At 38.5% G+C, this 19,366-nt stretch overlaps 1 protein-coding gene and 1 long non-coding RNA gene across 5 annotated transcripts in view; one reads left to right on the top strand and one right to left on the bottom strand.

The window, feature by feature from the left end:
* Positions 1-19,366, top strand: part of RBPJ (recombination signal binding protein for immunoglobulin kappa J region) — a 242,205-nt gene that overhangs the window by 99,857 nt on the left and 122,982 nt on the right. The window lies entirely within an intron of this gene.
* LOC139183611 (uncharacterized) overlaps positions 1-19,366 on the bottom strand; it is a 34,630-nt gene that overhangs the window by 6,504 nt on the left and 8,760 nt on the right. For 3 of the 4 annotated variants that reach the window (XR_011567138.1, XR_011567136.1, XR_011567139.1), the window contains exons 4-5: positions 11,755-11,858; positions 2,301-2,983 (exon numbers count right to left, since the gene is read on the bottom strand). This is a non-coding gene — a long non-coding RNA (uncharacterized lncRNA). The remainder of the gene's footprint in view (positions 1-2,300; positions 2,984-11,754; positions 11,859-19,366) is intronic. The other variant, XR_011567137.1, reaches the window with a different exon arrangement.

Below are 19,366 nucleotides of genomic sequence, written 5' to 3' on the forward strand. Positions count from 1 at the left end.
TGTAAAAATAGCATTTTACCTAATGCAAATCCCAGGAAAATCCCAAGCACCATCTTCCAGCCAAATTGCTGCCTCCTTAATCCTCTCGTACATAGAAATTCTAGAACCATCTCTGTCTGAATATAAAATACTATGTGTATACCCAGAGCCTAGAGTAGCCTCTGCTGTTAAAGAGTAGTTTGTTGAATCCATGAATACAATTACCCACTGACAGTCCATTTTAGAATTTATTCTATGTAAGCTGGTGTAGCCACTATGGAAAACAGTATGGAGGTTCCTCAAAAAACTAAAAATAGAGTTGCCATATAAGCCAGCAATCCCATTCCTGGGTATATATCTGGACAAAACTACAATTCAAAAAAATACATGCACTCTCATTTGCGTAGTTGCACTATTCACAATAGCCAAAACATGGAAGCCACCAAAATGTCCACTGACAGATGAATGAATATAGAAGATATGGTACACATATACAACGGCATACTATTCAGTTATAAAAGAGAATGAAATAATGCCATTTGCAGCAATGTGGATGGACCTAGAGATTGTTTTATTAAGTGAAATTAGTCAGAAAGAGAAAGATAAATACCATGTGAGAGGACTTAAATGTGGAATCCAAAATAGTACACAATTGAACCTATCTACAAAAGAGAAACAGATGCAGCAGAACAGACTTGTCGTTGGCAAGGAGAGTCACGGGAAGGTGGGGGAAGGATAGATTAGGAGTTTGGCATTAGCAGAAGCAAACTATTATACATAGAATGGAAAAGCAAGGTCCTACTGTGTAGCACAGGAAACTACATTCAGTATCCTGGGATAAACTATAATGAAAAAGAATGTATACATATACATAACTGATTTACTTTGCTACAGAGCAGAAACTAACACAACATTATAAATCAACTATATTTCAATTTTTTTAAAAACAGAGTTTATTCTAAAAAATTTTTTTAAATATGTTTTTTCATCTTAGCATTTTAATTTCACAGACTGACTTTAGACATCACTGTGGGAATGTGATTATAGAGCATATGCTGTGGGCTCTTAACTAAACATTATTTTTCTGTCTCACACGTGATCTCTCTGTCTTCCAATATCCCATAATTCACTGTTCTGGCTGTGCTCAGAACACACTGTTCCTACCAAATTGTGAGGACCATAAGTGCTGGAATTTGGACTTAATCTTCTTTGATTCTGTACAGTATCTTACAAACAGCAAGTGTTCACACTGACATTTCTTCAGTTTTCAATTTCCTTCTCTAGGGAGCACTCTTTCTTTTGCAAAATGATGTTGTGCACTAAAAACTACTAGTTGGTGTGTTTTTCACTTTTCTTTTTGGCCACACAGTGTGGCATGTGGAACTTCCCTGGCTAGGGATGATGAACCTGCTCCCTCTGGAGTGGAACGCGGAGTCTTAACCACTGGACCATCAGGGAAGCCCTAGTTGGCATGTTTTCAGGTGAAAAAAGCAAAGGAAAGATAGCATGGTATAGTAGGGGGAAATGAGTATCAATTTTGAACCATTCCATTCTTCTTAGATCTCTGCTCAAAAATAGACATTTTTTAGATTACTAAGAAAAGAAAGGAAAAGATGACATAAAATGGAAGAAGACTAGAGAAGGGTCTAGTCCTAATTTTGCCATTCATTTAAATATCCTTGAATATCTCATTTTGCCTCTCTGCTTCACAGTTTTCTCTCTGCAAAATAAAAAATCTGCACCACATGGCTCTGAGGTGATTTCCAATACAATGATTCTAAAATATTGGGCCACGAGAATTTCCTTGAAGAACATCGGGGAAGAGTAAGGTCTGCTACTGGTCCTCAGCAGTGTTTTCCAGGAGGATGGATAGGTAACTGTGGACATTTTATTGGTTATCTATTGCTATATAACAAATTACCCACAAACTTAGGGACTTGGGCTTCCCTGGTGGCTCAGCCGGTAAAGAATTTGCCTGCAATGCAGGAGACCTACGTTTGATTCCTGCGTTGGGAAGACCCCTGGGGAAGGGAACAGCTACCCACTCCAGTATTCCGGCCTGGAGAATTCTATGGACTAGTCCATGGGGTCGCAAAGAGTCAGACAAAACTGAGTGACTTTCACTTTCACTTAGGGACTTGAAGCAAGAATACATATTTATTCTCCCACTGAGTTTCTGAGGGCCAGGAACCCAAGAGTAGCTTAGCTGTGTGGTCCTGAATTAGAATCTCTCAGGAGTTTGTAGTTAAATTGTTTGAGGGTACAGTCTTCTGAAAGCTTAACTGGGGCTGAAGGCTCTATTTCCAAGAGGGCACACTCACAGGACTCTTGACAAGAGACTTAATGCGCTCATCACATGGACCTCTCTGTCGGGTGCTTGAGCGTCCTCGGGACTTGGCAGTTGGCTTCACTCGTAAATGAGCAATATAAGCATGAGAGCAAGGACGAAGCCACAATGCTTTTAATGACTTGATCTCACAAATCACACTGTCATGTCTGCCACACTCTATCTGCTAGAAACAAGTTACTAAATACAGCACATGATCTTAGGGGAGAGAAATGAGACTTGACCTCTTAAAAGGAGGAGTATCAACAAATTTGTGAATTTATTTATGAATTTGTGAATTTATTTTAAAACTCCCACAAATATCATGTGCTGGTTAAAGCAGAGTGGGTCAGCACACAAGACACAGTAGGGAAGTTTCAACAATGAACATTTCTAGAGGGACTCACTGTTTTGAAAGCATCTCCCCACCATGTTTTCTCATGTGATTGTCACAACAACCTAGGGGACTAACAATATAAATATCCCCATTTAGCAATGAGGAAATGAAGGCTAGGTGACTTTTATAAGGTTACTTAGCAAGTGAGTTGTATAGCTGGGAATTGAAATCAAGTTTTGGGGCTTGTCTCTTGGTCCAGTGGTTATGATGCCGCACTCCCAATGCAGGGGGCATGGGTTCGACTCCTGGTCAGGGAACTAAGATCCCACATGCTGCATGACCTGAAAAAACAAACAAACAAACAAACAACAAAAACCCACCAGGTTTTATGACACAAAACACAAGGATCTTTTCACTCCCCTTTAAAAGGGAAAATTGACAAAAAGCCTTTTGCAAAGACAAGTCACTAGCAAGTTTGACTGTTCCTTACTGCCTACTAATTTTTTTACCCATTTTATTAATTCCAATATCTATTGTCAACTTAAATACTTTTAAAATTACTTGAGGCAGTTTATAAATATTTAGACACCAAGCAGGAGAAGTAAATAGCTCTAGGTACCAGAGTTGACCACATTACACTTGGCAATAAGTTTGGTTCACATTTTTCTGGCAGCAAAGGTGAAAAGAGAAACATAATAGGCGACTGGGGTTTCACTTTGACAGGAGCAAGCACACAAGTTATCCCTGCCTGAAACTAAATTCAAGAAGGAATTTATCACATGGATCTGTGCAGAGAAAAGGCCACTTGACACTGTGGTCAGTATCTCAGTATCTTCAATTGTGTTTGTATAGAAAATACTCTCATTTCAACACTGTGTATATACATAGTGGACCTACCTCAGTTTTAACTTGGTGAATATATTTGAGCAAGAGGCTAAGGAAAATATGGCTCAGGCACATTGCCCTCTGATTCCTTTATGAAATTAAGAACGGAACCTGGAGAATACACATAAATAGATGGTTGCTCTGTCTGCTGGACTGTGCAAAGTGCCAGGAATTATAAGTGAGAGTGCTTGAATGACCTGCTAAATCTTATTTCTTTGCCTTTACATCCTCTGCCAGGCACCTATAATACAAATGTTCTATACTGTCAATTATACTAGGGGCTTTAGCTATAAGGGGGTAAGGAACGCTAACATAAAGTTACAGAAAAAGGTAAAATAAGGAAGTTGGATTACATGAATTCTTTGGGGGCCAAAATGCAAAATGGCAATAAATTTGGTTCACATTTTTCTGTGACTTTAAGGGTGAGATACCAATATGCATTCTTGTCCCCACAGAGGAGCCAGCCCACTTTGGCCTGGGTGTGAGAAGCAATGTTGCCAAAAGCCTAGGCCAATTTTTTCCCGCAAAAGGAATTTCAAGTATATCCAAGCTCCTGTGTGAGTGACTGACTGAAACCAAAGCTTTATACTGCATGACACAGGATTCTGGAATAGATAACTTTAGCCTGAAAAAAAGTTCAGGCAGGTGCAAGCAGCTGTCCAGTCCTGCCATGAAAGAACTCAAGTTTAGCTTCAGTAAATAATGTGCTTTCTGCCAAGATTTCGCCAGTGAGCTGAAAACTACACCGTAATAGTCACTCTAAAGTAAACAACTTAGTATACTTTTATTTAGATATTATAATACTTATAAATGTTTCTATTTACTAGTGGGAATCCTTCTTCCAGAATAGAATGTGAATGAAATACATAAAAATTAATAGACTTTATCTAAACCAGTTGGTTCCTTCCAGGAAGTAGATAAAAAAGTAAATAATCCTTCATTTTAAAATAAAAAGCATTCTCTCTGAACACTGTTTACAAGCCCTGAGCAAATCAATGTTTACTTATAAGATTTTGCTGTCTTTTTATTATGTATATTTCTATAATATTTTGCTGAGAAGTGTTGCAAAGAGAAAAAATTAATGTACATGGAAAGAGTATGGAGAAATGAGTGTTACTCTTTTTGTGATGATTCAGAGTCCAGAAAAGGAGGCAATCAGAATAGAGAAGCTATCTGTCAGAATGTCTAGTAAATTTAGATGCTTTTCTGGTCCATTGGTTAACATCTGCATTACCGTTAACAATGCAGATTGCATTGCTTTTCCAATTCAACTGGACATTGTTCAGCATAATCCCTTTTTTACATCAAATAGAATTGTTAAGTATTAATTTTCATGGCACATAGAAAACTTCAAAAGTTGGAAAACTACTGGAAGATACTATTACAAAGTTGTCATTTAGAGTCAAAGAATAGGCTTCACAATTGTACAAACTTCAGGGCAAGGGGGAAAATTAAGAACGTCAATTGTGGTGGAGGAAATCTACTAGGGGATTGTATGAACTGAATTAATATTTACCAGGAAGAAAAGTTGGTGAAGTCCTTCTACAGAGAGAAAAGGCAAAGCAAGGCTGTTTTCCTGCACTGGGGAAGGAAAGACATTTGAATACAGCTGGAGCACAGGACGCGGGGAAGGGAGTGAGAGTGGGGTGGAAGGCTGGAGAGGTGGGTAGAAGCCACATGCTCTAGAGCCTCACAGGCCAGTTAGAGGTCCTCTGCTGTTTAGCCCAGACTCCTCCTCAGGCCCAAGTCAGCTCGCAGCCTCATCATTTCTTCCTTGACTGCAGGCCCTCAGGGCTCTGCTAGCTTTCCTCCCTTTGACCACCCACCCTTTCTCTTGCCTCTAGAAGGTGGTGCCCTCAGCTCCCAGCTTTTTGTTCACTGTAAGACAGTGATTTGTTGTTCAATGATTTTCAATATGAATTGTGATGATAAAATGCTTGAGAATTAATAAAAATAACAGAACTGTATATAGAAAATTTTAAATTTAAAAGTAACATAGTCTATGCTTTTGGGGGGATTTTCATTTTTGTTTTTTGGCTGCACTACAAGGCTTTGTGGGGATCTTAGTTCCCCAACCAGGGATCAAACCCAGTCTCCCAGCAGTGGAAGTGCAGAGTCCTAAACATTGGGACTTAGGCCTGGGAATTCCCCATGATTTACATTTTTAAGAGATCACTCTGGATATTCAACAGAGAATGGATTGTAGGAGGTAGGGGTAGAATAGAAGTAGGGAGAAGGTGGGAAGGTAATGCAGGTACCTAGACAGAGGTGATGGTGCCCTGTACTGGGATGTAATTGGAGATGTGGTAAAAATTATTAGATTTGGGACATAGTTTGAGGACAGAACCAAAAGGACTTGCCAATGGATTAGATAGGGCTGATGATGAAAATAGAGGACTCAAGGATGAAACACTGAGTACCGAGCTGAGAGCTGCCCTGTTCACCAGGCTTTGCCCTTTCTAGCAATGATGCTGTTGCAGGAAGGAAGCCAATTCTGACTCCATGTTGGAAACTTTCTTTGACTTGCTTTTCATTGCTTTTATTATTATAATTATACTCAATGGCTTGCTTGGAGGATCCTGCCCCTCTGCTTGACTGTAAACCAAAGTGCCTTTGTTCAGCTCAGAGAAGAGTTTGTCCCTGCCCACCTGTGAATAGAAGAGATTAACACCCCCTTTCCAAAGGCTGGTTATTCCTTTGCAGATGTTTTGCAAGACTGAAGACCCTTTCACTTTATTTCCCCACTGTGTTTCCCTCTCTACTCTGTCTTTTGACTTTAGTTCCTCATTGCTTCTTTCTCTCTGGTCTATAAAAGAATCTGGCATCCAGACCCCCAATAAGATGGTTATTTTGAGGTGCTAGCCTGCCATTTTCTCAGTCTGCCGGCTCCCTGATTGAAGTCTCTTTCTTGCCTTCACACCTCATTTCTTGGATTCATTGGCCTGTCATGCAGCGAGCAGAGCAAGTTGGAACTCGGTAACAATCCCTTCTAGTCATTTCTTTGGGCTTGGAGATGAAGTGATGTAAATAATTGAAAATATTTAAATAGAAAAATGACACAGTCATCTTTCTCCTTTTCCATTAGACTTACATTTCCTCCAGCAGAATAACTTTGTTGGGTGAGACAAGTATGGCTGCTATCCAGGAAGAATGGGTGTGAGTATGTGTATGTGTGCATGTGTGCGGCACTTGTGCGCACGTGTGTGGGGAAAAGGAATGATTCTTCTCTCCTGTTCATAGTACGAATTGCTTTACTTGGCTAGTTGTCTTTAGAAAGCAGAGAGCTGGCTCTGATGTGCTGAAGTGCAGGGCTAGAACACGGACGAGATGGGAGTGAGAGGAAAATGCTGATTGCAGTCGGAGAGGTAAAAGACAGAATGATTCCCACTTGACCCTACAATACCCCACTACCTTCCATCCCCAGAATCAGTCCTGTGAAAAACACAAGATTGCTGGAGGTCCCTTCCTTCTCTGTTGGCCTTGCTGCACTGAAGAATCAATCAGAGGGCTGATTTGGGGCTCAAAGAAATGGCCATGGTTTTTTGAATCTTCACCACTTTGGCCCCTGCTTGTCCAAAAATTTATTAATTTAAGGATCTCTGAAGGCAGAGAAGCCTCCTAAGGAATGCCCTGCCTCCACAATCTGAGCCCTTCTGCTGAGTTCACATTCGGATCATGATGCTGTAGATTACCCCCGGGGTAAAATTAGAAATTGTATAATTTTATGTGTTGTGTTTGGTCTCTCAGTCATGTTCAACTCATTGGGACCCCATGGACTGTAGTCCGCTAGGCTCCTCTGGCCATGAGGATTCTCCAGGCAAGAATATTGGAGTGGGTTGCCATGCCCTCCTCCAGGGGATCTTCCTGACCCAGGGATTGAACCCAGGTCACCTGCACTGCAGGTGGATTCTTTACTATCTGAGCCACAGTAAATCACTTCAGTGTTGTGATGCTTATTTGATACCAGGAATTGTGAAAACAGGTTCTTCGCACTTTAAACTGCTGTGATAGCTCCTGAATTAATGAGCCTATGAGTCCATCAGGGTGCAGGGGAGTGAAAGTGTTCTTTCTGCCTCCACTGAAGAGTCTTTTGTTGAATCTGTCTTAAGTGGAGCTTAGAGGAAATAATTTGACTCCTTGAAATGGCAGTTTTCTGTCATCACCAGTAGAAGCATCACTTCCTAATGTCATTGCTTCAGCAGAATAGAAAAGTTGCAAATGTTGCACAGTGATCTCTGCTATAATTACAGGAACACAAGACTATTAGTCACATTCCTACCTACCCCACTTCTAACAATGCTCTTTTTTTTTAAAGCACTAGGTAGCTGGGAGTAGAAGTGGATCTAAAATTTTGCTGTTGAATGCAGCTGCTAGGTATAAAGTTGTGGATGCTGTCCCTGTGTTAGAGCAATATTCACTAGACTCAATATCAGCCTAGTGGCTTAGGGGAAAAAGGCAATACTTAGGGCATTTACTTACTCATTTGCTCTTCACTCTGTTTCATAAATGTTGTAAGGAAGTTGTCAAATATGAACAGTTAATATCTTATTCTTTACCTTGATGAATGACAAAAGCTTTTACTTTAGCCAGTGACATTAATATTTATAGTCTATTTTCTCTTAAGCGAAACATTTTCCTTTGTACCTAATATAAAGTTGGCTACCCACCATACCACACCCTTGTGGCTCAGTTGGTAAAGAATCTGCCTGCAATGTGGGAGACCTGGTTCAATCCCTGGGTTGGGAAGATCCCCTGGAGAAGGGAAAGGCTACCCACTCCAGTATTCTGGCCTGGAGAATTCCATGGACGAGTCCATGGGGTGGCAAAGAGTCGGACATGACTGAGCGGCTTTTACTTTCACCCACCACACCCTCTCTGAAGTCAAGGTCAACAATTAAAGAACTTAATACAGAGGCTACAATTCATTCTAGCATTCCTTTAACAAGCAACATCCATTTAAAATAGCAATAGAACTTTCAAGGTCCTGATGTTATTCAGTCAGGGACTCAAAGCGATCACTTCGTTGGATCACTTTCTTGGCATACATTGAAGCCTAAACGTAAGATGTGTTCTGTGGGCAACTGTCTGCTTATTTTCTTTCCTAGACGAGTGGTTAACCCGTGTTGCATATCCTGTGTTTATAGAATTCCAGAAAAGTTATGTCATAGAAATCACTGGGGGCGGGTGTGTGTGTGTGTGTGTGTGTGTGTGAGTGTGTGTGTGTGAGAGAGATTGATTTATAGAGAGAATGTAAACTGAAACATCTTGAGGAGAAATCCATCAGTGTATAGACACTGAGAAGATGGAAAGAGAATGCTGGCCTTAACTTACAGGTGTTGCCTATTGTGGGTACTGTTTTCTGTTTTATAAGCAAAGGAGAGTAAAAGGATATATTCAGTGGACCTAAAGACTGTTATACTGAGTGAAATAAATTAGAGAAGGAGAAGCATTGTATGACATCCCCTATATGCAGAATCTAAAAAGAAATGATACAAATAAACTTACAAACAGACTCACAGACTTAGAGAACAAACTATGGTTGCCAGGGAGACGTATGGGGAGAAGAAACAGGTAGGGAGCTTGGGATCAACATGTACATGCTGCTATATTTAAAATGGATGACAGCAAGATCCTACTGTATAGAATAGGGAACTCTGCTCAATGTTACTTGGCAACCTAGATGGGAGGGGAGTTTGGGGGAGAATAGATACATCCTTTGCTGTCCACCTGAAACTATCACATTGTTAATAGTCCAATACAAAATAACAAGTTTAAAAATAGGTTAAAAAAAAAAAAAAAAACCTAAGGGGGAAAATAAAAGGAGCTATCCAAGGGGTAACAGGCAAAAGAACAGCAAAGAACAGTCAGACACACCAGGTTATGAAGTTTTTTAACTTTACAAAGGGTAGACTTTGTAAAGTTAAAAAACTGCATGAAGCTGTAATCAGATACAAAAAACCTTAATTTACATTAAAAAAAAAATCAATTCATTTGGTCAAAAAATCTGAGGGTTCTTTAATAAGCATCAGCTTCTAAAATAAGCAGACTATGAGGGGAAAAAATAAAATTTATTAGAAGGAAAAAGTCCCAGAGGAGCTTATATATTTTTAACATTGCCTTAAATTGTTAAAAAAAAAAAAAATCCTGAAGAATTTAACTACTTTTTGGGGGGAGGGGTGCTATTTAAAATGTAAGGTTTTGTTTGTGATTTTAAAATCACAATTAGCACAATCACTGAAGAAAACATTTCTTCTGATATCCATGAAACAGCTTAATGTTTTAATTTACCTAAACCACCAACTGAATGCTACAGGCCGCTTTGAAAACATTCCCTAATCCTTGGAAATACCGTGCTTTCTCTTATATTCTTTTAAACACTAATCCCTGGAGAAAACATACCTTCTCTCATTTTCTATTCAATGTTTGCTATTGTTGTAATCTAAGTAAGGCCTCTCAGAAAAAAATGCAAAAATTAAGTTTAACCCACAACTGGGTCTTGCATCCTGTGGTCCTGGAATTTTTAAATTTCATTCAAAACACATATTATAAACAAAGTCTCCCAAATGACTATCTAGAGAGGAATGTGGCAAAAATCCAGAAACTATTGTAATATTTGGAACTAACATAAGCACAAATAATCACTGCACTTTTTTAAAGAAGGGATTATGGGTTGCAGTTTTACTAACCCTATAGGGGATTTATATGAGATGGACAAAGCTGAACTCCAGACTAGTTGTGTGCCTCCAAAAGAAACGAAGCCCTTTACAGTGAATGAAGAATAAATAGAGGTATTAAAAAGGAACTTCTTATATAAAACTAGAAAGTTCGAAGCAGTATGCCTGACAAGCCTGTTGTTTTAACACATTGCTGCTAAGTCGCTTCAGTCATGTCTGACTCTGTGCGACCCCATAGACGGCAGCCCACGAGGCCTGGGATTCTCCAGGCAAGAACACTGGAGTGGGTTGCCATTTCCTTCTCCTTTAACACATTAGTTAGGTGATTATTAACAGTGGAGGCCGATGCAGGGTGGGAGGGCATCAAGGGGAGAACAACAAAGGTCAACACCAAAAAATGTCACCAAGTCAGGAAAATTCACATTTTAGAGACAGGAAGACCACTGCAGTTACTGAAATACAAATTAAAACCATTAAAGAAGTTAATCTGTCAAATCTATTGAAGTAGAATTAAGACTAATCATTTTAGAGGTATTTAAAATCTAGACTCCTAGGGTAAAGCATAAGACAGAGAAAGCTGTATTATTATCTCATAATATGCAACCTGACCTGAAGAAACATCGTATTTCCCTCCAGGGCCAAAAAAATGAAAGAAAAGAACTCCAAAATAGGAAAAAGACTGTGAAATAAATATTGTATTCCTCAAAAAAATAAACTATTTAGGGACAGGGCAGGGGAGGGAAAGTCAGCTAAGAAGCTGAAAACCAGTCACATTTCAAAATGATTCCTATGTTCTAGGCAAAATTTAGTATAACATCTTGAGTGTGTCTCATTTTACACCTTAGTCAACTGTAAGGGTATACATATTTATCCACTCTTCTAAGGAACTCTTCTGTTTAGAAGAGCACCCTTATCTAGAGGATTCACCCTGAGTTTCATGCTAGTGTCATCACCATTATTAACACATAGTACAGATACTGCAGATACTGAGGGTATCTATTTTTTTTTTTTTTTGCCCAAAGGTAATTGAATGTGAGTAGATTTTACCACCTCCATAACAGTTTCAGTTTCAGTTTTAATATATCATTCTGAGAAATTTTTGTGAACTAATATAGCATTTTAGGCTGTCTTGCTTTTAATCATCATGAAAAGGCATCATTTCATGGGGTAGAACAAAAGAAAAAGATTTTCTTCATATAAACTCTACTAATTTTATAATATACAAACAGGAATTGCATTATCCTGGTAAACAGCAAGCCACTTCTCAGAAAAGACAGTTAAGATGGGCTTTTAAAATAGTGTAGTAATCACTCCTCTTACAAACAGATATTTCTGAATATTAGCTCTCATAATATGTGACCTAACAGGCGAAATGAAATGGGAAGTTACATATTGTGATTTTTTTTTTTAATGAAGCTGAAACACTTAGGCCAAACTTAAACATACACCAACTCCCTTCACAGTATTTTTTTTTTTTTTTTTTTTACTGAAAACCTCTTAATGAAGAAGCAAGGTTTTTGGAAGAGCAGGAATGGCATGAAATTATAGGTTACCTGGTATAAGCAAAAGGGTTCTTGACTTGGAGGCAAAAAGATGGCATGGAAACTGGTTTGTCCACTTCTGACCTCGGTGTTCTTGGTTAAAACACTTCCTTCACCTGTGAAATACAGATAAAAACATCTAACTCCCAGCACTGGGTGGGAGGGTTGGGTGGGGCTGTGGGGAGATGGATTATAAACATGAATAGATGTTAAGAAGACTTGTCCATTTTTAATAGGCATTCAGAATGTGAATGCTCATCACTTTCCTTTTTCTATGTAAACTTTACCAAAGAAAGGTAGAAATATCCAAGTCTATACTTTTGAAAGGCCTCAGTATCCACATCCTGCTAGAGTCTAAAGAATGAACTTAAAACTGTAAAGGTTGTTGCTCTCTACTTGTATTGTTTGAAAACCTTTTAAAGAGAATTACACAATTAAAGTACTTCCGAGCAGTTTAAGTACAATGAAAGGAATTTACCATTAAGAGTGCAGTTGATCTAAATAAAATCAACTTCCCTTTCCTCTTAGCATTTTTCACTCCTATTTAATTTTTAGCCTAGCTTTCATCATTGTTTAAAATGGTCCTCCTTATTTGTTTGTTTTGTGCTCAGTTGCTCAGTCGTGTCCTATTCTTTGTGACCCTGTGTACTATATCCCGCCAGGCTCCTCCGGGTTTTCCCAGCAAAAATACTGGAATGGTTTACCGTTTCCTCCTCCCAGGGATCTTCCTGACCCAGGGATCGAACAAAAGTCTCTCTCGTTGAAGGCAGACAGCCACCTGGGAAGTCCCATTAGTTTGTTTACTCTTTTATTATCTAAGTCTCCATCTTTGAACTCAAGTTCCCTGAGGGCAGTGATCTTGTCTTACTTGCTCAAACCAGTCTTCACGGGAGCTTAGAAGACTGCTGGGCTCATAGGAGGTGTTCAGGAAATATTTCTTTTTGAATCAATGGACAACAGAGGAATAGATTCAATAAGATGAAAGTAGAATAGGATCAATTGAGTCATCAGGGCCTTGAAGGGTATTTGGTGGAGTAGAGGCTATAAGGAGGCAACTGAGGACTTCTCTGGTGGTTCAATAGTTAAGATTCTGTGCTCCTACTGCAGGGAGCTCTGGTTGGATCCCAGGTCGGGGAAGTTTCACATGCCATGAGATGAGACCAAAAACAAACAAAAAAGCGAGGTCAGTTCACTTATGCAATGTTAAGGACCATCACCCTTGACACAAATATAATCTCAAACCTACTATGAAGCTAGAGGGTCAATCACCTGACATAGTGATGACTATTCTATGGAGATTATTAGTTATTTGTCCACATAGCTCACTCTGCCTGCAATGCGGAAGAACCCCAGTTCGATTTCTGGGTCAGGAAGTTTCCCTGGAGAAGGGATAGGCTACCCACTCCAGTTGTCTTGGGCTTCCCTGGTGGCTCAAATGGTAAAGAATCCTGCAATGCGGGAGACCTGGGTTCGATCCCTGGGTCAGGAAGATCCCCTGGAGCAGGGCGTGGCAACCTACTCCAGTATTCTTGCCTGGAGAATCCCCATGGACAGAGGAGCCTGGCAGGCTGCAATCCATGGGGTCACAAACAGTCGGACACGACTGACCGACTAAGCACACACATGAATAAGGTAAAGGTTATGATCATATGGACTTTTAAAGCATCTAATTGAAAGTGAAAGTCACACAGGCCATAGAATTCTCCAGGGAATTTCCACAAGGGAAGCCGGCTCTAATTGAATACAATTAAATTTTAGTTTTTTTTTCTGCTTTTTTTGTTAACAGCTTTATTGGGATATAATTCATGCTAGCGTACGTACATTCAATCAGTCCGGTTCAGTTGCTCAGTGGATGGTTTTTAGTCTGTTCCCAAAGTTGTGCAACAATCACCACAATCAAGTTTAGAACATTTTCATCATTCCAAAAGAAGTCCTATAACCTTTAGCAGTCACTCACAACACACCCCACCCTATACTCTCTAGACCGAGGCAACCATTAATTTACTTTCTATCTTTGTAGTTTTGTCTATTCAAGATAGTTGACATACACAGAATCATACGATATGGGGCCTTTTGTGACTTGTTCCTTTCATATAGCATGTTTTTAAGGTTTATTCACATTGCATCATGTATCAGTATTTCATTTCTTTTTATGGCCTAATAATGTTCCATCTTATAGATACACGAAATTTTATTTATCCATTCATCAGTTAATGGACATTTGTTTTTTTTTCCTACTTTTTACCTGTTATAAATAATGCTGCCCTGACCATACATGGACAAGTTTTTGTTTGGACATGTTTTTCAGTTCTCTTTGGTATATACCTAGGAGAATCGCTGGTCATATGGTAACTCTATCTTTAACCTTTTGAGGAACTGTCAGACTGTTTTTCAAAATGCCTTCTTTAGTTTACATTCCTACCACCAAAGCCTAAGGGTTTCAATTTTTCTATATCCTTGACAACACACCATTATCTGTCTTCTTGATTGTTGCCATCCTGATGGGCATGAAATCGTATTTCATTGTGGTTTTGATCTGCATTTTTCTGATACTTAATGATGTTGAATATTTTTCCATGTGCTTACTGGCCATTTGCATGTCTTATTTGAAGAAATATCTATTTAGCTCCTTTGCCCATTTTTAAATTGGGTTATTTCTGTTTTTATTATTCAATTTTTTAAAAGTACAGTTGATTTACAATGTTGTGCCAATCTCGGCTGTACAGCAAACGGACTCAGTTTTCATACATATATGCATTGTTTTTTAGTATTCTTTTCTATTATAGGTTATCCTATTACTCAGTTTTAAGAATTCTTTATATATTTCAGATATTAGTCCTTATCAGATGAATGTTTTGCAAATATTCTCTCCCATTCTATGGGGTGTTTTTTTCACTTTCTTGAGAGTGTGCTCTGAAGTACAAAAGTTTAATTTTAATGAAGGACAATTTATTTTTGTTGCTGTTGTTGTGCTTGTGCTTTTTGGTGTCATATCTAAGAAACCATTGCTAATCCAAGTTCATGAAGATATATGCTTTCCTTTAAGAGTTCTATGGTTTTAGTTTTTACATTTATGTCTATGATCCATTTTAAGGTAATTGGAATATATGTTGTAAAGTTCAGAACCCAAGTTCATTATTTTGCATATGGATAGCCAGTTGTCCCAGCACCATTTGTTGAAGGCTATGTTTTCCCCACTGAATTGTCTTCATACTCTTGATAGAAATCAACTGACCACACATGTGAGGGTTTATGTCTAGACTCTGAATTCTACTCCAGTGAACTATATGTCTACCTTATACATGCACCACACAGCCTTGACTACTACAGTCTTGTAGTGAGTTTTGAAAAGGGGAAGCATAACTGCTCCACCTCTGTTTTTCTTTTCCAATATTGGTTTGGCTATTCTGGGTTCCTTAAATCTTCATATGAATTTTAGGAACAACTTGTCCATTTCTGCAAACTGTACAGTTGGAATTTTGATAGTGATTTTGTTGATTCTACACATCAAATTCAATCCATGAACATGGATTTCCATTTACTTATTTAGATCTTTAAAATTATCTTTTTATAATATTTTATAGTTTTCAGAGTATAAGAACAGCTTTCTTTCTGTTAAATTTATTCCTAAGTATTTTACTCTTTTTAATGCTAATGGAATCTTTGTCTCAATTGATTTTTTAATATTCTTTACTGTCTGTCAATCATTTTTAAAATATTTTATTTATTTGGCTGTGCCAGGTCTTGGCATGTGGTATCTAGTTCCCTGACCAGGGGCCTGACCCAGGCTCCCTGCATTGGGAACACAGAGTCTTTGCTGCTGGACTACCAGAGAAGTCCCAGAAAGGCAACTGATTTTTGAATACTGACTTTGTATCCTGCAAACTTGCTAAACTTATATATTAGTTCTAATGCATTTTTAGTGGAATCCTTAGAATTCTCTGTATATACAGTCCTATCATTTGCAAACAGAGACATTTTTCATTCTTCTTTTCAACCTGGATACCCTTTATTTAATTTTCTTGCCAAATTGCTTGGGTAGCATCTCCAGTACAAGGTTGAATACAAGTGATCCTGATGGAAGTCTTTGTCTTCTTACTCATGTTAGTGGGAAAATATAATCTTTGGGAAAATATAAATCTTTTATGTTCAAAAATGACATTGATTCTGGATTTTTCATAGATGCCTTTATCAGGTTGAGGAAGCTCCCTTCTATTCCTACTTTGTTCAGTGTTTGCTGGAATTCAGTTGAGCATTTATGTGTTTATGTTTAGGGGATGTAGGCTTCTTTTATTGTGAGGTCCTTGGTGAATTATTTTTTAAAATAATATGGCAAAAAAATCCACAAGAGTATTACGTCTTCTCTCTGTCTAAGCTACCTATCCTTAGCCACTCACTGTTACTAGTTCGTATCACTGATTTACACACAGACACACACATATATATGTAATATTACTGGCTTTTTAAAAATAAATCTTTTGCATTCTTTAGAATTTATATTTTTATAAATAACTTTTAAAATTATAATCTGATACTCTTAAGTATTCGGTTCAGTTCAGTCGCTCAGTCATGTCCGACTCTTTGCAACCCCATGAATCGCAGCATGCCAGGCCTCCCTGTCCATCACCAACTCCCAGAGTTCACTCAAACTCATGTCCATTGAGTTGGTGATGCCATCCAACCATCTCATCCTCTGTCATCCCCTTCTCCTCTGAGTATATGACACAATATATTCTCTATCAGATTGTAATAATAAAATAATTTAAATTTCTGTAGCAAAAAAGCCCAAACAAACCTCTCAAGCATGTATTCCACTTCTAGAAGTATAACTTGTGCAAGTGAAGCTCAGAGAGCCTATCTGCGGCTTTGTCCTGAGGACTGACTGAGACAATGTTTGTCAGAAGGCTTGGGATGGTGTAGACTTAATCATATTATTGACATTTCACAAACTGCATATCACAGTTTCCCTTTAAACAGAAAGCGGCTCTGCTGCATGTTAGATTGGCATATGACTTTTAAAAAATCCTCTGTTTTATAAAACTGAGTACTTCTGCATGTAATCTGTTTTTCAGAAGTTTTCTTTCAGTTCTTAAGTCCTTTTCTTTGGCCTAGATTCTGTGATTTGTTTCCTATTTTGGAAACTTGGAAAGTACCATGCAAATAAAGATATAGCCTTGCTAGTTAAAAATAAAATACTTAGTGTTTGCTGGTGAAGGAAAATATGATGCTATGTAGGTAAAACTGCATGATGAAAATCAGATTCACATTTCATAAGAACATTTCTGGAGAACTTTAGACTTGAAAAAGCAAGAGCCAAATGTTCCTCCCAAACGATAGTTTATAACTCTCACTGAAGTCAGAAGTAATTCTGAGGGTAGAATTTAAGCCAAGGGTTTTGAAAGCTGGGAGAAAGGAAAAAAAAAAAAAAAAAGCATAAATTTCCAAATCTTCTCAAAGTACTTAGATGGGAGGCAATTTGCAGCTAAGATCTTGAGAAATGTTTTTTTCCACTAGTGGGATACTATATTAGTAACACCTTGATACAATTTATTTTACCTTCCACAGAATGCTAATCAGGGTAGAATTTTGTCAAATAACCATTTAAGAGAGAAAAAAGTACACGTAGGACAATACCAGTTGGAATATGGGAATCCCCCAGGCTCCTCTTTCCATAGAATTCTCCAGGCATGAATACTGGAGTGAGTAACCATTCCCTTCTCCACGGGATCTTCTCAACCCAGGGACAAACCTGGGTCTCCTGCACTGCAGCCAGATTCTGTACCGTCTGAGCCTCCACGGAAGCCCCAATATGTGACAAGGAGTTGTTAAGGATTCCTTTACATAGAGTTCTCTAATGCAGTTCAGAAATTAAATACATCAATATGAGACTGAGATGAAACTTTTCTATTTCTCCTATTGCACTGAATTAAATTTGTACTCAATATTTATTGATAGCTTACTTAAAAATTCTTATTTTTTTTCCTGCAGTCATTTCACAAGGTTTCTTCTTTAATTCTCATTTGTTGACATAATGACAATTAAATTTTTTTAATTAAAATAAAAAATATCAACATACTGACATAATGGCAATTTTTAAAGTGACAACGTACAACTCTCATTATGATGTTCACGGGGATTCTCCATTGTCTTTGACAGAGCTAGGTATTTCAGGAGATGGTAATTGATTGGTATCTTTCACTATTTGTCAGTGGTTGTTTAATAGACTGTTTCCAAAGTTGATCTTGGTCCGTAGTCTATTTTGGACAAGGGTGCTAGCCACAAAGGTCATATCTGCAAGTTGATACTTATCATTACACTATCTCTGACACAAAACAACACAGATACAAAGAGTAAACCCTTTGAGTAGGCTTTCTTTGAAAAACTTTTAAAGGTCATTTATGCCCCAGGTTAATAGTAACTCAGGCCAGGGGAGAAAATGTAGGGGTCTTTTTCTGCCCTATTGATTTGCTATAAAACCATACTCAAATTTTTACAAATAAATGTGCCAACCCAAATAAATACAATAAACTTATTTAAAGATAATTCTTGCCATTTAATTATCTATATAATTACCTGATTTGATTTGTACAACAAATCTCTAAGGCAGAGAGTCTTAGTCCATCTAATATAAAAGAAAATTGAGCAGTCATGGGTGGTAGAATTTCCTAAAGAAACAGCATTTACTGAGTACTTACTACGTTCCCAGTTATTTCATGTAATATCTCAAATAATTTTCAAAATAGTTGTGAGCCATAGGTTTTACATTCCCCCATTTGCACATAAGGAAAGGTTAGCTTGCCCAAAGTTAGCTAGCTGGCTAGTGGTGGAGGTAGGACTCAATGATGGAGTTAGTCCAAAGCTTTTTTCCTTTCTACCCCAGCTGTTTTGCTGATTATGACTGTTCAACATTGATTCAACATGGAATCAAAAACCACAATATAAGATATATAACAAAGCAGAACATTTAGAAAATCAAAACTCAAATACATTCTTGGAAATGGCAACCCACTCCAGTATCCTTGCCTGGAGAATCCCAGGGATGGGGGAGCCCGGTGGGCTACCGTCTATGGGGTCGCACAGAGTCGGACACAACTGAAGCGACTTGGCAGCAGCAGCAGCAGCAGCAACTGTGGCTCAGCTGGTAAGGAATCCATCTGGAATGGATCCCTGGGTTGGGAAGATGCCCTGGAGAAAGGCTACCCACTCCAGTATTCTGACCTGGAGAATTCCATGGACTGTAAAGTCCACGGGGTCACAGAGTCGGACATGACTGAGCGACTTTGACTTTCACTTTTCACAACTCAGTTCAGTTCAGTTCAGTCACTCAGTTGTGTCTGACTCTTTGCGACCCCATAGACTGCAGCACACCAGGCTTCCCTGTCCATCACCAACTCCCGGAGTTTACTCAAACTCATGTCCATTGAGTCAGTGATGCCATCCAACCATCTCGTTCTCTGTCAGCCCCTTCTCCTCCCTCCTTCAATCTTTCCCAGCATCAGGGTCTTTTCCAGTGAGTCAGTTCTTTGTTTGCATCAGGTGGCCAATGGAGTTGCAAAGAGTTGGACAGGACTAAGCAACTTTCACAACTAGAATTTTACAAATCATATAGTGGTGTTACTTTTTG

The sequence above is a fragment of the Bos indicus genome, chromosome 6 (assembly GCF_029378745.1).
Source record: "Bos indicus isolate NIAB-ARS_2022 breed Sahiwal x Tharparkar chromosome 6, NIAB-ARS_B.indTharparkar_mat_pri_1.0, whole genome shotgun sequence".
In the NCBI taxonomy this organism is placed as follows: Eukaryota; Metazoa; Chordata; class Mammalia; order Artiodactyla; family Bovidae; genus Bos; species Bos indicus.